Raw genomic sequence first — 15,075 nt, 5'->3', positions numbered from 1 at the left:
GATCAAAAACCCAATCGATGGACTGGTTAACCGAATAGTTTCAATTAGGCTTCATCAGTTCACGAGATTTTCAAAAACCAGTGCTATCCATGCCATTTGATTTCAAAAAAGAGCCCACGATTCGGTTAACCCAACCATGAGCACCCCCTACTACTTACTATTACCAAATTACTTGAACACAAGCTGCACAAGAGTTGACAAATTAAAACAGAAACCATGCGATGTTCTTAACATTATAGTTCATATCTTTCTGAACTTTCACAATTTGAGACTTTGGCGCATAATTTGTCACAACCCGAAGAGGTAGCAGTCTCGTTGTTAAAATCAATCACAATCCCATTTGTGATCTTGACTGATGCTGCTTTTCTTCAGTCTGTCAAATGCATTAGATACTCAAACCAGAATTTATATGCAAGACTGCAGATGACTCTTGGATTGAAAATGCTGAAGAAAAGGAAACAACTCAATAGGTGGCTCATCCAAGAAGCAATACTGTCCAATTGTATACTTGAGGATTAGCTCGATCAAAAGTATTTTAGTTTTTCCTTCAATTTAATAAACTCAATAAAATAAAAAACCTTCTGTGATATAGGGTAGCAGCCCATCTCCAATTTTCAAATGCTCCTTTGAAAGCTGAGGTGAGATTACCATTCGAAACAAATTACCACAAATATGGAGATGAGAGATGGCTTGTGATGAGGGGTAATTTGGTCCTCCCAATCATATAATGACATATGTAGCCTTTGGATGACACCTCAGCATTAAGTAAGCAAACCAACTCAGCAAGTTAGGTTGGAGCACCTCACCTAGGCCGATCTCCATCTCGGCAAGGCCAAACTAGTAGGACCCATAAGATTATGGTGACCTATCCTAGGAGTCGGCCAAGTTTTAGGAATCCAAGGCGACTTGCAAGGAAGAACCCGCTAACTATTTCTCTCTCAACTCTCAAAAGAACCCATAAACCTCTCTGATTTAAGCATCGGATTGCCCTCCCCAAGTAAAAAGACACCCAGCCACTTTAGTTTTCTTCTCTTGGAGAACATATCAGCTTGGCCTAGCACAACTTGGCCTTGACCAGAAAACATCTGAATCAGAGTTTGAGTCAACAGACACGAGGGAGCAAACAAAGACTTTCATCTACCAAAAAGCAATGAAAACTTATGAACTGTTTTAAAGCAAACAAGGCTTTCTCTGAATTCTCAAATCTTTTTTTTTTTTTTTTTTTTGGGTAAACATGAATTAATTTCATCGTTCTCCCAAAAGAAGAATTTTCATTGAAGAACCAACGGGGGAGAACCCCGCTACATGCAAATATTTAATCTGACTAGAGAGCACAGAGCTTATCAAAGCAGAATTAAGGAAACTCAAAAAACCAGGTGGCTAGCTTTAAGGTAATAATTCCTGCTTTGCCAAAGAAATGCTGGCGCCCGCCGATTGCTAGAGAGGGGGACGAAGTGCCAAGACACCTGCTGAAAGCTAGACACTTCAAACCGTACGTATATCATCGAAATAACTTGGATCTCCACACGGACAATTGGATTTGAGTTTGGACTATTCGAAAACCAGTTGAAGAGAGCGATACAAGTCGGAATATCAGACTCCAAGATATTCCGAACTTGGAATATCATCTTCAGACATAGCAGCCAACAAAAAAACCAGATGATACGCCAGCGTTTTGCCCAATTGGAAGACTCCATTACAATACAGTAAAAAGCCAGATATATGCTTACAAGTACGATACCGTAAAAAAGAGAACTAAGCATTCGAGGAAAAGTAGTTTGAAAATAAAGATTTGTTCAGGGCTTCTCAGCACTGAGAAAGCCTTTCAAAAATAAGCGTATGCCGTTGAATGCGACGAGCACACGGTATTCTTTAGTAAAAGGCGAAAGAATGGTCCGCTCTGCGCTCACCACACGGCTCCGTGAAGAATAATGCAGTCTGAAGTAAAATCTTATATAAAATCTGTGGCCAATGAAGTTATCCTCTTACGTCCGACATGGGATTTAGGGAGGAGAGAATCGAATCAACTCCATCAACCGTGGACTTAGGATTCAATCTACTTATTACTAGTTGCGTTCAACATCCACTAAAGACAGAAGTGTTTCCATTAAACCAGGTTAAGTCACTACACATACAAAGTCACAAACTAACTACCACTATCGGTTTATCGCTATCAGGAGCTAAACCAACTCTGAAGAAGCCACAATCATATACGCTGCTAATAGCTGAAGCTTGGACAGAATTCGACTTACAGCTACAAATTGAGTAGGGCCCAACCCAAACCCAAGTCGCGGGCCCAACTTCAAAAGAGTTGGGACCAGAAAGCCACGCAAGAAAAAATTGAGTCCTGGTTGAAAGAGCAAGGGGGAGATCAGCGCCTACCGCGCAATAGAATAATGGGCGACCTGATTCTGGGCTCTGTTAACATGCTGAACTGAAGAAAACTGGATCGAACTGATCCCAGAGCAGATCCACATCATTAAGAATGTTCCCCACAGAGAAGAAAACTCTCTGTTTCTTCAACTATTGACAGCACGAACAACTGCAGAAGTATCAGACTCAAAAAGAACATGAGATACCTGCTCAGAATTCAGAAGCAGCTTTCGATTACCCACAGCTTTAACCAACTCCCCCTTTTGAGTTTCAGAGATCGCAGGCGACTGCTCCTTGCTTGGACTCAGCAATGAAAGCTACATCGCATTTACATTTACCAAATTGGAGAAAGGTTGATGGATAGTAGTCTAGTCTGCTCTTCCTCAATCAAATTCTTAAGGTCCAGATAAAACAACTTCCCCATGATTAGTATCTACAGGTTAAAACTAGTAACAACTTGAAGATTTATCTTAAAAAATAGAAACCGTTTTCAGTTTTAATCAGAAGCGCTACAAATTCACATTCAACAACAAGTGGTTAGTCGAATTAAAACTTGAATTTAATATTGGGTAGGGGCCGCGCGAACGCGTACCCCCGCTACCACAAATTATGACGTACACTCTCCCACTCGGGGAGATGTTAGGCGGGCACCCCTCCCTAGTGCAATGAAGGTCGCCAACCTAGGCCATGGGCCTTCTTGATCACCCATCGACCCCGTCCAGGTAAGTATGTATTTCTCTTATCCATTCTCTCTACTAATACCTCCCTCTTTCACTTGCTTCTTTTCTATCTTACCGATGTGGGACTTAAGTACATCCTCCCTCTTGCATCCCACATGATGATGATAGTGGGATCTGGGCACCCAATGACATCAACCATGTCAAAAATCATGAATTAAATAATGTTCAACCATCTTTGTGCATAGTTTTTAATTTGTTTTTATTATTTTGATGTGAAATTTTCCTTGACTGTCCAATAAAATTGAAGTCACACCCAATTGTTTTAGTGGGTCCAATTCTTGAAGGCCTTGTTTGGTTGTTTTAGTGGTTCCTATTGACTGCTTTTCCATGTTTGTTTTATTTGAATTCGTGTGGGATATAAGGAAAAATCACTTTCTCTATTAATTACTTACCTGCAGGGTGAGTAAACAACTTTTCTATTGATCAAGTGAACTTGCCTTTCTAAAAAATGAACAAGACTATTACTTAAGTATCAACAGTACACAATACGAATTAAGGTTTCTCTCTATACATACTACGTGATTGTATTTACACGCCTCGTAGGCTATTATCATGAGCAACCCTTTTTCTGTTCTCTTTTTACATAGTTTATACACACTATATCAAAAAGAGGCAAAAGATGTAGAACATGATGTTTGATAATCTTGTAGGCTAGATCAGTAGCAATGCTCTGGCTTATGAGCTCTCTTTTTCTCTCTCCCATCAAAGACTCCACCCTAGGGAAACAACTCTATGGACTTTGACACACTTTGTGATCACAGGTCATTATAATCCTCGAGTCTTTCAATTATTTCCTCATTGCAGATTCGAGTCATATGTATATATGTTGTATGCCAACAACTTAAAATTTAAAAGCAAAATTTTTCATGAACATAATAACTATGTCCTTGTATACACATAATGCTGATACTTAATTGACCCCAATCCTTATGTTTAGTAAATAGGAACATTTGACAAAAGGTAGAGAAGCCATGCCAACCCTAACCCAGCCTGATCTCAACCAAGCTTGCACCCTTAATACATTTATAACCAAATTTTAATTAGGCTTGGTTTAGAAAGATAAAAAATACAAATATATATATATATATATATATATATATATATACATACAAAATAATACAAAACATAAGGTTTTACATTCTATATATTTTGTATTTGTACTCTTTTCACACCAAGTTGAGGTATAAATATAAGACAAGATCAGTGGACCTCACAAGCTTTGTCCCCTGCTCTATCTGATTAAGGTACCACATTTTTTTTTATCACATCGTTGATTGGTTATCAATTTGTTTCTCTTTCTTTTTTTTTGTTTTGCATATATATCATGCCTCTTCAATAACCATTATTGTATTCTTTTTTTTATCCAAAACGATGATATATAACACTAACTAACAAAACAATTACAACTTCTCCACTGAGGAGACTCAGTCATGTCTTCTACCAAAACATTTTATAATATTTATAGGGGGTTATTTAGGTAAGTTTAAAGCTATATTGGCTATACTGTCAACACATCTATTTGCTTCTTTGTAGCAATGAGAGAAGGTAACATTTGGACATTGGCTAATAAGCTGCATAGCGGTCTTGAAGAGAATTTTCATTCCCAATTGGGTGATTTTTCCTTGTTGAATAGTAGTAACAGTGGATAAGGAGTCTGATTCGATGATGAGAGGAAGGAACTCTTTTTGAATTGCTTGTCATAGCCCCTCATGAATAGCCCATAGTTTTGCCATTTCAATTGAAGCAATGCCAATGTTGTTGAAGTATTCTCCACACCATCGACCCTAAAATCTCTGAAAAGACCAGCAGCTAAGCGCGCCATTACTGAGTTTTGCTTTGATGCTCCCTCTGTATTGAGCTTAAGGTTGTGTTTAGGAGGGACCCATGTAATGCATTTCCAAAACCTGATACCACTTTGAACAAGTGGGATTAGCAGCAAAATATACATGTCAGTAATGTTATTTATATCCGACCACATGAATTTGATGGATATTTATTTCTTTCCAAATATTCCTAGATTTCCAAATGATCCACAGCATGACACAACAAGGATAATGTGTTTTTGGAGTTGATTTTGTAAACTATGAATCCAAGATTTAAAATTGTGAGGGATAGGCATAGCTATTGGAAAATAGGTCCATATATCTCTGGTTTTTGGACAATTAAAGAATATATGGGCATGGTTCAAAGTATCGATACGTTTCTGTATATCGAGAGAGGTATATTGATACTTAGATACACACAGAAATGTTATTTTTTTGGTTTTTTTTTCAAAATTTGATTTTTGGAGAACTAAAAAAGAATATTTTGCATTAAAAAAGAATGGGATAAAATCCTGTAAACAGATATATTGGAACCCAATCAAGCTTATCATATCAAAATTTTGAACCTAGCATATGGGTGATGTCTTCATTTTGACTTGACAAAGAGAGCATTTTGGGTCAGCTATGACATTCCTATGGTGCAGAACTATACCAGTGAGGAGCTTACCTATAAGACTCATCCATATGAAATGTTGGACTCCATCGGAGCATGGGAGCCTACCTATAATTTTGGTTACCACGTTATAGATGATTAGAGGCTAATAGGATGGAATTGGGTGACCTTTTTCTGGGTTTTTCTGCTTCGGGGTTAGAATTATCGAAATATGGGTCATTTCCGTAAGAATTTTCCCTTATTCAAAAATTTCCAAAATGGTGCGAGTAATGGTCCCAATGTTTTATAAAACAACATTTCGCTGTAAGGCCCTGGGATTTATTCTTGAGGAAATTCCAAAAGGCAACTCTTATCTCTTCTGCATTGACTTCTATAAACAAATCGTCTATATTGTTGGAAACTGATTTAACAACAATTTTTTTTTTTTTCCTAAAGGCTTTATATCCATTGATTTTGATCATTTTTAATACTCTTCCAAATTGGGAATGTGTGCTATTATGCTTTAAAAACACAAATCATAAATCTTGAACTTCATCCAAATGCAACCTGATTCTTGATTCTACCTACTTTTTAGATCAACAGAAAGTAACATTACAGGCCAGCTTCATTCAACACATTCATAAGATGATAAACCACGCTCAGAAAGCCAGACTCGATTGATTTTGATCAACATGATAATACCCCATACCAGTCATACCCCATGACCAGATTTATGAATTATAAGGTCAAATCTTGGAAACAGCCTTTTCTATATGTACATGGGTAAGGCCTGATATTTACAATTTACAATTGGTATGTATTTTAGTTGGAATATATACCTACCTGAATTGTGTTTAGTTTCATCACATGTCAAGTTAATGAAGATGGGTTAGATTTCTTTCACTATTAAGTATTAATAACCCTCATTCGAGCTCTATTGCATGCCCCCTTTCTAGAATTTTGACCTGGTTTCAATCCCAATGTTGGTGGAACATGTAAATAGCAAATGCATGTATTTCCCTTTCTGTGGAACTTTTCTGAGATGTAACTCTTAGAGTTCTATTTTCCATGTATTAATACAAATGTATCATTTAATTTTTCATTTTCTTTTCTTGGTTGTAAGCCAAGTAAATATGGTGAGCTTATGTATACATAGGAGTGTCAACGGTATTCTAAAATCTGATTTCGAATTCAATATTAAATATAATCATATCGAATTTGGATAATTCGAATATCTAATCAATTGAATTCGGATATGACCTGATTTGACTTAATAAATATCCGAATTCGACTGATTATTTAATTCTTATATATAATATATAAAATATTTTATATAATTTATATATAATTAAGTTATATAAATAATTTATATATTTATATACTTTATATCAATAAAATATTTATTAATTATCTAAAATAATTAATTAATCGAATTCGAATTGAATATTCGAATATGATCCGTTTACACCCCTATATATTCATGGAGAACATCCAACTTAAAGGTATTGTGTTTTCAAATTGATCGATGTACTAGCTATGTGTCATCTCCAAGGCTTTGTTTACGGTTCATTTTGGTTCAATTTTATCATTTTATGAATCAAAACTAAGGTGGAAGAGTTGAAACCTTTCCCATTAGAATTAAAATTGTGTATGGGAACTTTCTAACTTGTTCCTTATTATTATTATTATTATTATTATTATTTTATTATTATTATTTTGATAAAAACCAGAAGGGACTACACAAGACAGGGGGTAACACGTCCCCACAAATAGCTAGAATAAATGAAAGCAAAAGGCAAAGGAAGCTTACAGATATTAATTGAAACAAATTTTGGTTTAGATGTCTGGGCCTCTTGGGCTTTATGAGTCAATCAATCAGCAGCTTGATTCGCTTTGCGGTAGACTTGCCTGTAGGTGGTACTTCCCTTGCATTTCTCATTCAGCTCCCAACAGTCGAGAATGGTCCTCCTAAGGTTCCACAGGGCCATTGTCACACAGTTAAGATAGGAGATCACGAGCTTGGAATCGCCTAAAATAATTAGAGGGAAATCCCTAAAATTCATAGCCAAGTTATGGGCTTCCAACGCAGCCCAGGCCTCAGCCTTATTAATGGAGACAAGACCCAATTTACAGGCTTTGTAATCCAACACCGCACCAGGGTGGTTTCTAGCTAGAGTAACAATGGTGCACAAGCCCCTATTATCACAAGATGCATCAAAATTAATCTTAATTGTTCCAATCTCAAGGGGGTTCCACCTAACCAACTTAGAATAGTTAGAGCTATGCTGAATTTAATTTGGGGTCAGAAAAACTTTCTTGGTATTCAACAAAGGAGAAGAGAGACTTTTCTACAACTTTAGATAGGGGGATTGAAATGTCCTTAAATACTCTTAGGTACCTTCTTTTCCAAAGATGCTACAACAAGAAAAGATATTTCTCTCTTAAATTCCTTTGTTCACTCGATTGGTTCCTTAAAATTTCTAACCACCAATCCCTAAATAGTTTCTCTTGGTCATCTAAACCTTGAATAGATGAATTAACCATCAACCAAACTTGTCTAGTACCATCATAGCTTTTAAAGAAGTGATTAGCATTTTCTTCTTCCCTGCAAAACTTACAATCACCATCAATATTGACAGCTCTAGCTCTAAGATGAGATCTCAAGGGGAGCCTGTAATTTAGCAAAAAGGTACAGAAAAACTTGTAATTTTTTTCTTCCGAGTGTCTGCCCTGCCTCTCCTTGAGCAGACTCCCCACAGGCCGATGATTTAGAGGCCGAAGTGGAGAATTTTGCTGGGTGAGGACCTTGATGCCGAGCTGACCAGGCCGAACTAGGAGTGGACTAGGTGCCGAGCTGACCAGAGGGCCAAGCTGACTGGTGGCAAGCTGGATTGATTGTTGAGCTTCGTAGTTCTTTAGAGACCTGCAAGGAATCAATGTCAAAGGACCCGGGGTGGCTAACTCGGCGAGGTCGCTCCGATGCTTAAGTCAGTACTTCCATAGTAGGCTACGAGCTAAAAATCATAAAGCATGAGAGCTAGAATATGCTTACTTGCCCCCCCCTATGCCATTGGGGTTGGTGCCTTTATATAGGCATTGTTTGGCGTGAACGTGCATGGCGGTTGCCTCCGGGAATCTCGGATCACTTAAACGACCTCTCGGAAATCTCAGATGCGGTGCCTTTATATAGGCATTGTTTGGCGTGGGCTTCATGCACCGCATCTGAGATTTCCGAGAGGTCGTTTAAGTGATCCGAGATTCCCGGAGGCAACCGCCATGCACGTTGACCATCATCCGGAACGTTCGATACATGGGCCAACTTCCAAGGATCGTGGGAGTGTTGGAATATGCATGCCAAATTTGTCAACGAGGGAAGTCGCTCCTTGCGTCGAGGTCACTTCGGCCAGTGACGAGGTGCTTCTAGCCGACCTGAATCGTGGTCGAGGTCGCTAGGTCGGCATAAAGGCAGGTCGCCAAGTTGGCGTCAGTGCCAGGTTGCCAGGTCGGCGCCTATGCCAGGTCGGCGCCTGTGTCAGGTCGCCAGCTAGGACGCCATCATCTTGGCTAAGGCAAGTTGTTGCCTAAGTGGTTTCGGGTGTCACCTAGTTATTCCAAGATGCCATGTGTCACAATGTCATCGGAGGGCCAAATCCGCCCTCATCAATTCCCCCCCACTCCCAAGCTGAAAGTAACTTGGCGAAGGGAGTAGATTGCTCCTTTTGGCCTGGAATGACTAATTCGATGAGCTCGTAAGCGTCGATCCAATTTGCTTCTCAGGTCGGAAGAGTTCAAGTGTTTGCAGCCTTGTGCAGGGCCTCACCATCTTTATTTTTGGGGCACGAGAGCGAATTCATCTGCTTGAGGAGAGGTGCAGTAGGTACCCTGAGGACATCTACCTTATTAGGGATGTGAGCATCAAGAGGTTATGCGATCCGGCTAAGTACCTTAAGAGTAAAGCTCATCATGCCGTCCTTACCCACCTCAAGATCGTCGAGTTCACCCAACCCAGGGAGGATGATGCAGCACGAAACTCCCAAAGTACGTTGTGACACGAAGGCTAAGCTACTATAAGAAAGGCCTTGACTGCAATGAGACCCTAGGGCACGATGCATGGGGATTGGGGAGCAAGGAATCAATTGCGGTGCAATGAAATCGCAAGGCCGCGATGCGCGATGAGAACTAGGTGCAAGCGCGATATATGCAGTAGGTAGGCGATGGGCAATGGACCAAGATTCATCATATGAAGCTTAAAAATTGCATTGGCATGCATGCGATTACATGATGCATGCCCAAGCTGCAATGTGCACAACTCTCTCATCACACATAAGGCAATCACCAAGGCTCCTGATTTCTTGAATCATTGTATTCATTACAAAGGGTTTGTTATTGAGAAGTCAATGAATTTTGCTTCGTTGGGCTTCAAATTAAGAAAAATAAAATTTGTTTTTTCACTTTATCAAAAGCTAGCAGGTCCCTGATCAGAATCATCAATTGAAGATGTGATATGTTTTCAGTTGAAGAAACTTCATTTTATACATTTGGTGTTCTGATTAGAAAATGAAGGGTGCAGCTTTGTCATTTCTCTTGCATTGTTGATGGAATATGAAATTGATGAAGGGTGGTTTGGCGTGACCTAGTGAGAAGGGGACATGTGGACACAATCTGACTAAGGGATGACAGCTCAGCTTGGCGAGCCTAATTCGCAACGTTTGAGCTCGGGTGTTCGGTCACTTCGGCGTAGGGTCACCTCAACGTAGAGTTATCTCGGCATTCAATCCAGTTCGGAACTAAAGAACCGAAGTATCAGCTCGGGGATAACAGCCCGAACCGCCACGTAATGACTTTGGAAGTTTTGCTAGTAGACTCCGAACCTCACGGGATCACGCTGCGTAACAGCATGCCTTATCATCTCCCCACCCGGATTGGGCGGAAACGATAGACTTTATTGATTGATACGTTACTCCCCGATTAAAGCAAAAATGGATTTCATCCCCTTAGGCCGAAAATCCCGGAACTGTTCCATGAAATCCGCGGGAACTCAGCTATATAAGAGCAACAACCCCTTCAGGGCCCAGGTACGCGTGATCACTCTATTCTCTAGTTCTCAAGTTCTTAGATTCTCAAAGCATTCAGCTCGCACCACAGTACACTAACTTAAGCATCGGAGCGACCTCGCTGGGTTAGCCACTCCGTATTCTCTGATCCACTATCTTGCAAATTCATTTAGCTCGCTGCTCGATTGAAAGCCAGATCACCCTCCAACTGAAAATAGCCAGATCGGCGCGTTGCATCAGAAACAAAGTTGTTGGTTGGAAGGAAAAATGAACTCTTCTTTCAAGTGTTCTTTCTAGCATCCTAGCTTATCTACTTTTAGGTTTCTTGGTAATTCATGTGTTATCATGTGAATGGAAAAGTTCTTTGCTAATTTTTGTAGTTGGAAGTGATGTGGAAGGCATATCATAATTCATAATTAAATATCAATGGGTTTCTTGGAGATATGTTTGTAAGCCTATTGATAGAGAGCTGAATATATATCAAGTGTGTGATCGATACAAGGTGTAATTTGATTTTTGATTCTTTGGATTGTATAGATCCCAAAATCTTTATAAATTTCATGGATGATGGGATTTTTTTCCTTTGGTATTCCTTTCTTGAGGATAATGATCAATGGGCTCTTACTTGTAAATAGGTTTTTCTTGCATTTCTTTATTAATAAAATTTACAGTATCTGCCCCATGGGAAGAGTAAATTTTGGGGTTTAAAAACAGAGTAATTTGTGAAATTAATTATTATGAAACAATTTCATGGTTTTAAGCATTGTAAAAGAGAATTCCTTTCAATGAATTGTATTAATCACAAGAGGTAGGGTTGTGTTCAAGCTTGATTGACATTGAACCTACCTCTAGGACTGTTTCCATAGATTCTTGCACAATTTGTGGGAGGCTCCAATTGTCTTCAAGAAGTATGTTATATGTTTTGATTCGACCCAACAATTGTATCATTAATGCCTTCCCCATATCTACTTGACCGCCAAATTTTTTGTTCGAACAAAAAGATAAAATCCTAACAATTCAACCTAATTGCATAACAAGAACCATACAATTACTCAAACACCTCCCTATACCCTATCAACTAATGAGTTCTGTCTAAAATCACAATCAACTAAATATTATTCCTTGGGATTCTTTTTTTTTTTTTTTTTTTGCATTGCATTGCATATCTGAACTAGGCACAAATTATGCATTTGGTGCAGTTTTCCCATACCAAAAACTGATGCAAAATTTGCACCACCTTCTTCTTATCTCAATTCTCTCACATCTAAAGTGGGGATCACCTTTTCTTACTTCCTACCTCATTCCCCAATAAATTACGCGCCTCTTAAATCCCTTCTCTTTCATATAATATGGGAATTAATACATCATGTTACGTGTTTTACTTCTCACAAACAAATTAATTGAAGTCAACTCTAAAGTCAAAGTAAACCAAAAATGGCATTCAGTATATTTGCATTCTTATGCATTTAACCAGTGCAAATAAAATTCGAATTGCAAACAAATTGAAATTGAGCCTTGTATTCTCTTATGCTTGCCCACTAGCAGTCAAATTAGTACTGAAACTAATCACTATCGGTGCCACCAATAAAATGATCCCATATACCAACCAAAGAAGGGTCCACGTCCCCACCATTAAAATGCCCATATATAAGCACTTCATTTAGCCACGTGGTTAGGATATTCAGCAGGCAACCTAAAGCTGCCACCTAGAAGTGAATTTCCAGCCTCAAGGAATTCAAATCCGATAAGGCCAGAAGTAATCTACATCACATTCCTAGACAACCTGTCTAGCCAAACGTGAACCAAATTCCCGGAAATGTAAATGATTCTCACCATTTTATGAATTCAAATCCAGTCATCAAGTCCATGTTTGGTTCACTGTTTTCGACTTCATTCTTTTAATTCTTGCTCTTTTTAAGCAAGAATATAGGCAAGAACGAATAAGGTTAGGGTGTTTGGTTACACAATTCTTGTCATGAGCTACATTCTTTTTAGAATAAAAAATCAGTCTCATAGCACAAAAATTGAGTAGCCTATAGCATAAAAAATAATCATGTCCTATCTTACTCATTTTCATTCTTTGAGGAAACTCTACCTACAAAACTGTTTTCATATATGCTTACATTTGTGAAAGCACTTTTACAAAAAAAATATTTTTATGAAAACACTTTTATGAAAATACTTTTACATAAAAGCACTTTACAAAAGTATTTTTATAAAAATAAATTTATGAAAAGTACTTTTGCGATACTTTTACATGAAAGCACTTTTAAGAAAGTACTTTTATAAAATAACTTTTACAAATCATCTATGCCAACTAGTAAACATTGACTGTTGAAGACCTAGGCTGGCAGTTTATGAATATCGACACAATTTTTTTCTTATTTTTTTTTGAAGAATGAAAATAAGTAACATAGGATACTTGTCAGTCTAAAAAGAATTCATTTTTAAGAAAAAAGTGTTTGATTCATCGCAATATTTTCTTATTCTACCTATTTTTACCTATTTTTATCCATTTTAGAATTACATCTTAGGTAGGAATGAAAATTGAACCAAACATAGCCCAAGTTTCCAAAATTCTGATGAAATTAGTGGAATCAAAAGGACTAGGGTGATGTTGGGTTCATGATTCTGAAAAGGGGCAATATTTGTTTTAAATCACACAATGTAAAAGATGCTGTTCTATTCATGAAAAGACATTATAACTGAAGACATTGATATGTGAGATACACTATATATATATAATTGTCATGTTTTGCTTACATCAATGGATCAATGTTTCCTAGTCGAGAAAACCCATAATTAAAATGTTGTATTCAAAAACAAATTAAAGGCCATTTTGTTGGCTCTTAGAACAATGAATTGTAGGCTTCAAAGCAAAAATCAGCAATAGCATAAAAATAGCATACAATGGTTGTGTTTCATGACAGTAGCAATGTATTGTTAGACTGAGTCTATGTGAGCTAGCTAAATGGGGATAACGCCATTTTGTTTTGCTTCTCACAAGCAAATAAGATAAAGTAAGCAAAACTGAATCAGAATTTGCATTTGACATATTTAGATTTTCATCCATTTACACCAGAACTAATGAAATTTGCACTGCAAACAAATTGGAGAGCTTATGTTGCTTTCCCACTAGCAGTCAAATTAGTACTGAAACTGGTCACTGTCACTGTCTCTAAATGCTTTACTTTTTGTTTACACAAGCAAAAGTGCTTTGCTTTCTCTAAGGTTTCTATGTCTCAGCAATCATTCTTCTAGCAAAACCAATTAATCACCACACAATCTTATAAAGCAGTACCAGCAAAACAACCATCTGATTACATGAGTGTCTAGCTAGACAAGGCAATTTATTGTTTGTGGACTCTAGTAACTGTCTTTCCTGCTAAGGATTCAGACCTTTTTTCCATGGAGGCTGGTAGTTGAAGAAGTTTTCAGTTTAAAAATGGGCCCAATACTGATCAAAGAAGGGCCCATATCCCCACCAACAAAATGCCTATATATGAAGACTTCATTTGGCCACGTTGTTAGGATAACACACAACCTAAAATGAATTTCCACCCTGAAGATAAGATAATAAATTTAACCACACAATAAATTTAAAAACCTTACCTAATAACTTAATCTTTTAAATTGAACAGTTTATTGAGATAATATCGGAACCTATTTGATCAAAGTAGAGTGTAGTGTTATAGTAGAATCTAAAATTAATTGAATGAAGAGAATTAGTTCAGTTCCCAAATTTCCTTTCCATCCAAGCACAGTTTCCGCCGATTCTCTTGATATTGCTTGCATCCACATTGAGGGAATATGATGTTTGAGTTCCTCCAATTAAACCCAAACACACCGGCAAAGGAAATAAAAAATGGATTCCATGATGTTTTGAATTTTATTTTCATCGTTGACTTGATCATTTTGAGTTTAATTAGTTGTATTTAGTAATGCCATTTAATATCTGATTGCTATCTGAATTCAATTTGAATCTAATATAAATCCAATAATAAGGTCCAAATAGAGATTTCAGTGTGAATTGAGTTCAGTGGTAAACCCACACTGACTCGACCCTATTGGGTTGGCCATAATCTGATGTTGGGTTCAGGTCTGGATTAAGGTGAGCCCATGTTAAACCCAACCAATTAACATTGAAGTATTGAAATGCTTATATATATTGGCTTGGTTGAGCATGGGTGCACTATATGTGAGAATAGGGATGGCAATTTTATGGGAATTTTCAGGTGTTTGACCCGTCTTGGCTCTGATAGGACTCATTTATCAAAACCTTATAGGGTTGGGGATTTTAGATTAAAATCCTATAGGGTTTGGGTTTTGACTTTAGGGTATGCGATGCCCGAAACCGAGGATGCATAAATATGAACCTATTATATTATATATCATGAACAAGTTTATAAATTTTAAGTATTAAGGTAATTATTCTATTATTAATATTTTATTTGTATAAATTTCATGGGATTAAAATCATCATTTGATGTAAA

At 37.6% G+C, this 15,075-nt stretch overlaps 2 non-coding genes across 2 annotated transcripts; both read right to left on the bottom strand.

Moving 5' to 3' along the window:
• Window positions 1–1,802: 1,802 nt before the first annotated feature.
• On the bottom strand, window positions 1,803–1,919 carry LOC148802111 (U5 spliceosomal RNA). Its single transcript, XR_016083199.1, has one exon. It is a non-coding gene; the product is annotated as a U5 spliceosomal RNA (small nuclear RNA).
• Window positions 1,920–2,943: 1,024 nt separating this feature from the next.
• Window positions 2,944–3,103, bottom strand: LOC148802110 (U1 spliceosomal RNA). Its single transcript, XR_016083207.1, has one exon. It is a non-coding gene; the product is annotated as a U1 spliceosomal RNA (small nuclear RNA).
• Between the last annotated feature and the right edge of the window lie 11,972 nt (window positions 3,104–15,075).

This window comes from Nelumbo nucifera, chromosome 2 (genome assembly GCF_055504915.1).
Source record: "Nelumbo nucifera cultivar China Antique chromosome 2, China Antique-T2T, whole genome shotgun sequence".
NCBI classification, from domain to species: Eukaryota; Viridiplantae; Streptophyta; class Magnoliopsida; order Proteales; family Nelumbonaceae; genus Nelumbo; species Nelumbo nucifera.
Note: the sequence above shows the minus strand (reverse complement) of the source record. Positions and strands in the feature narration are given on the sequence as shown.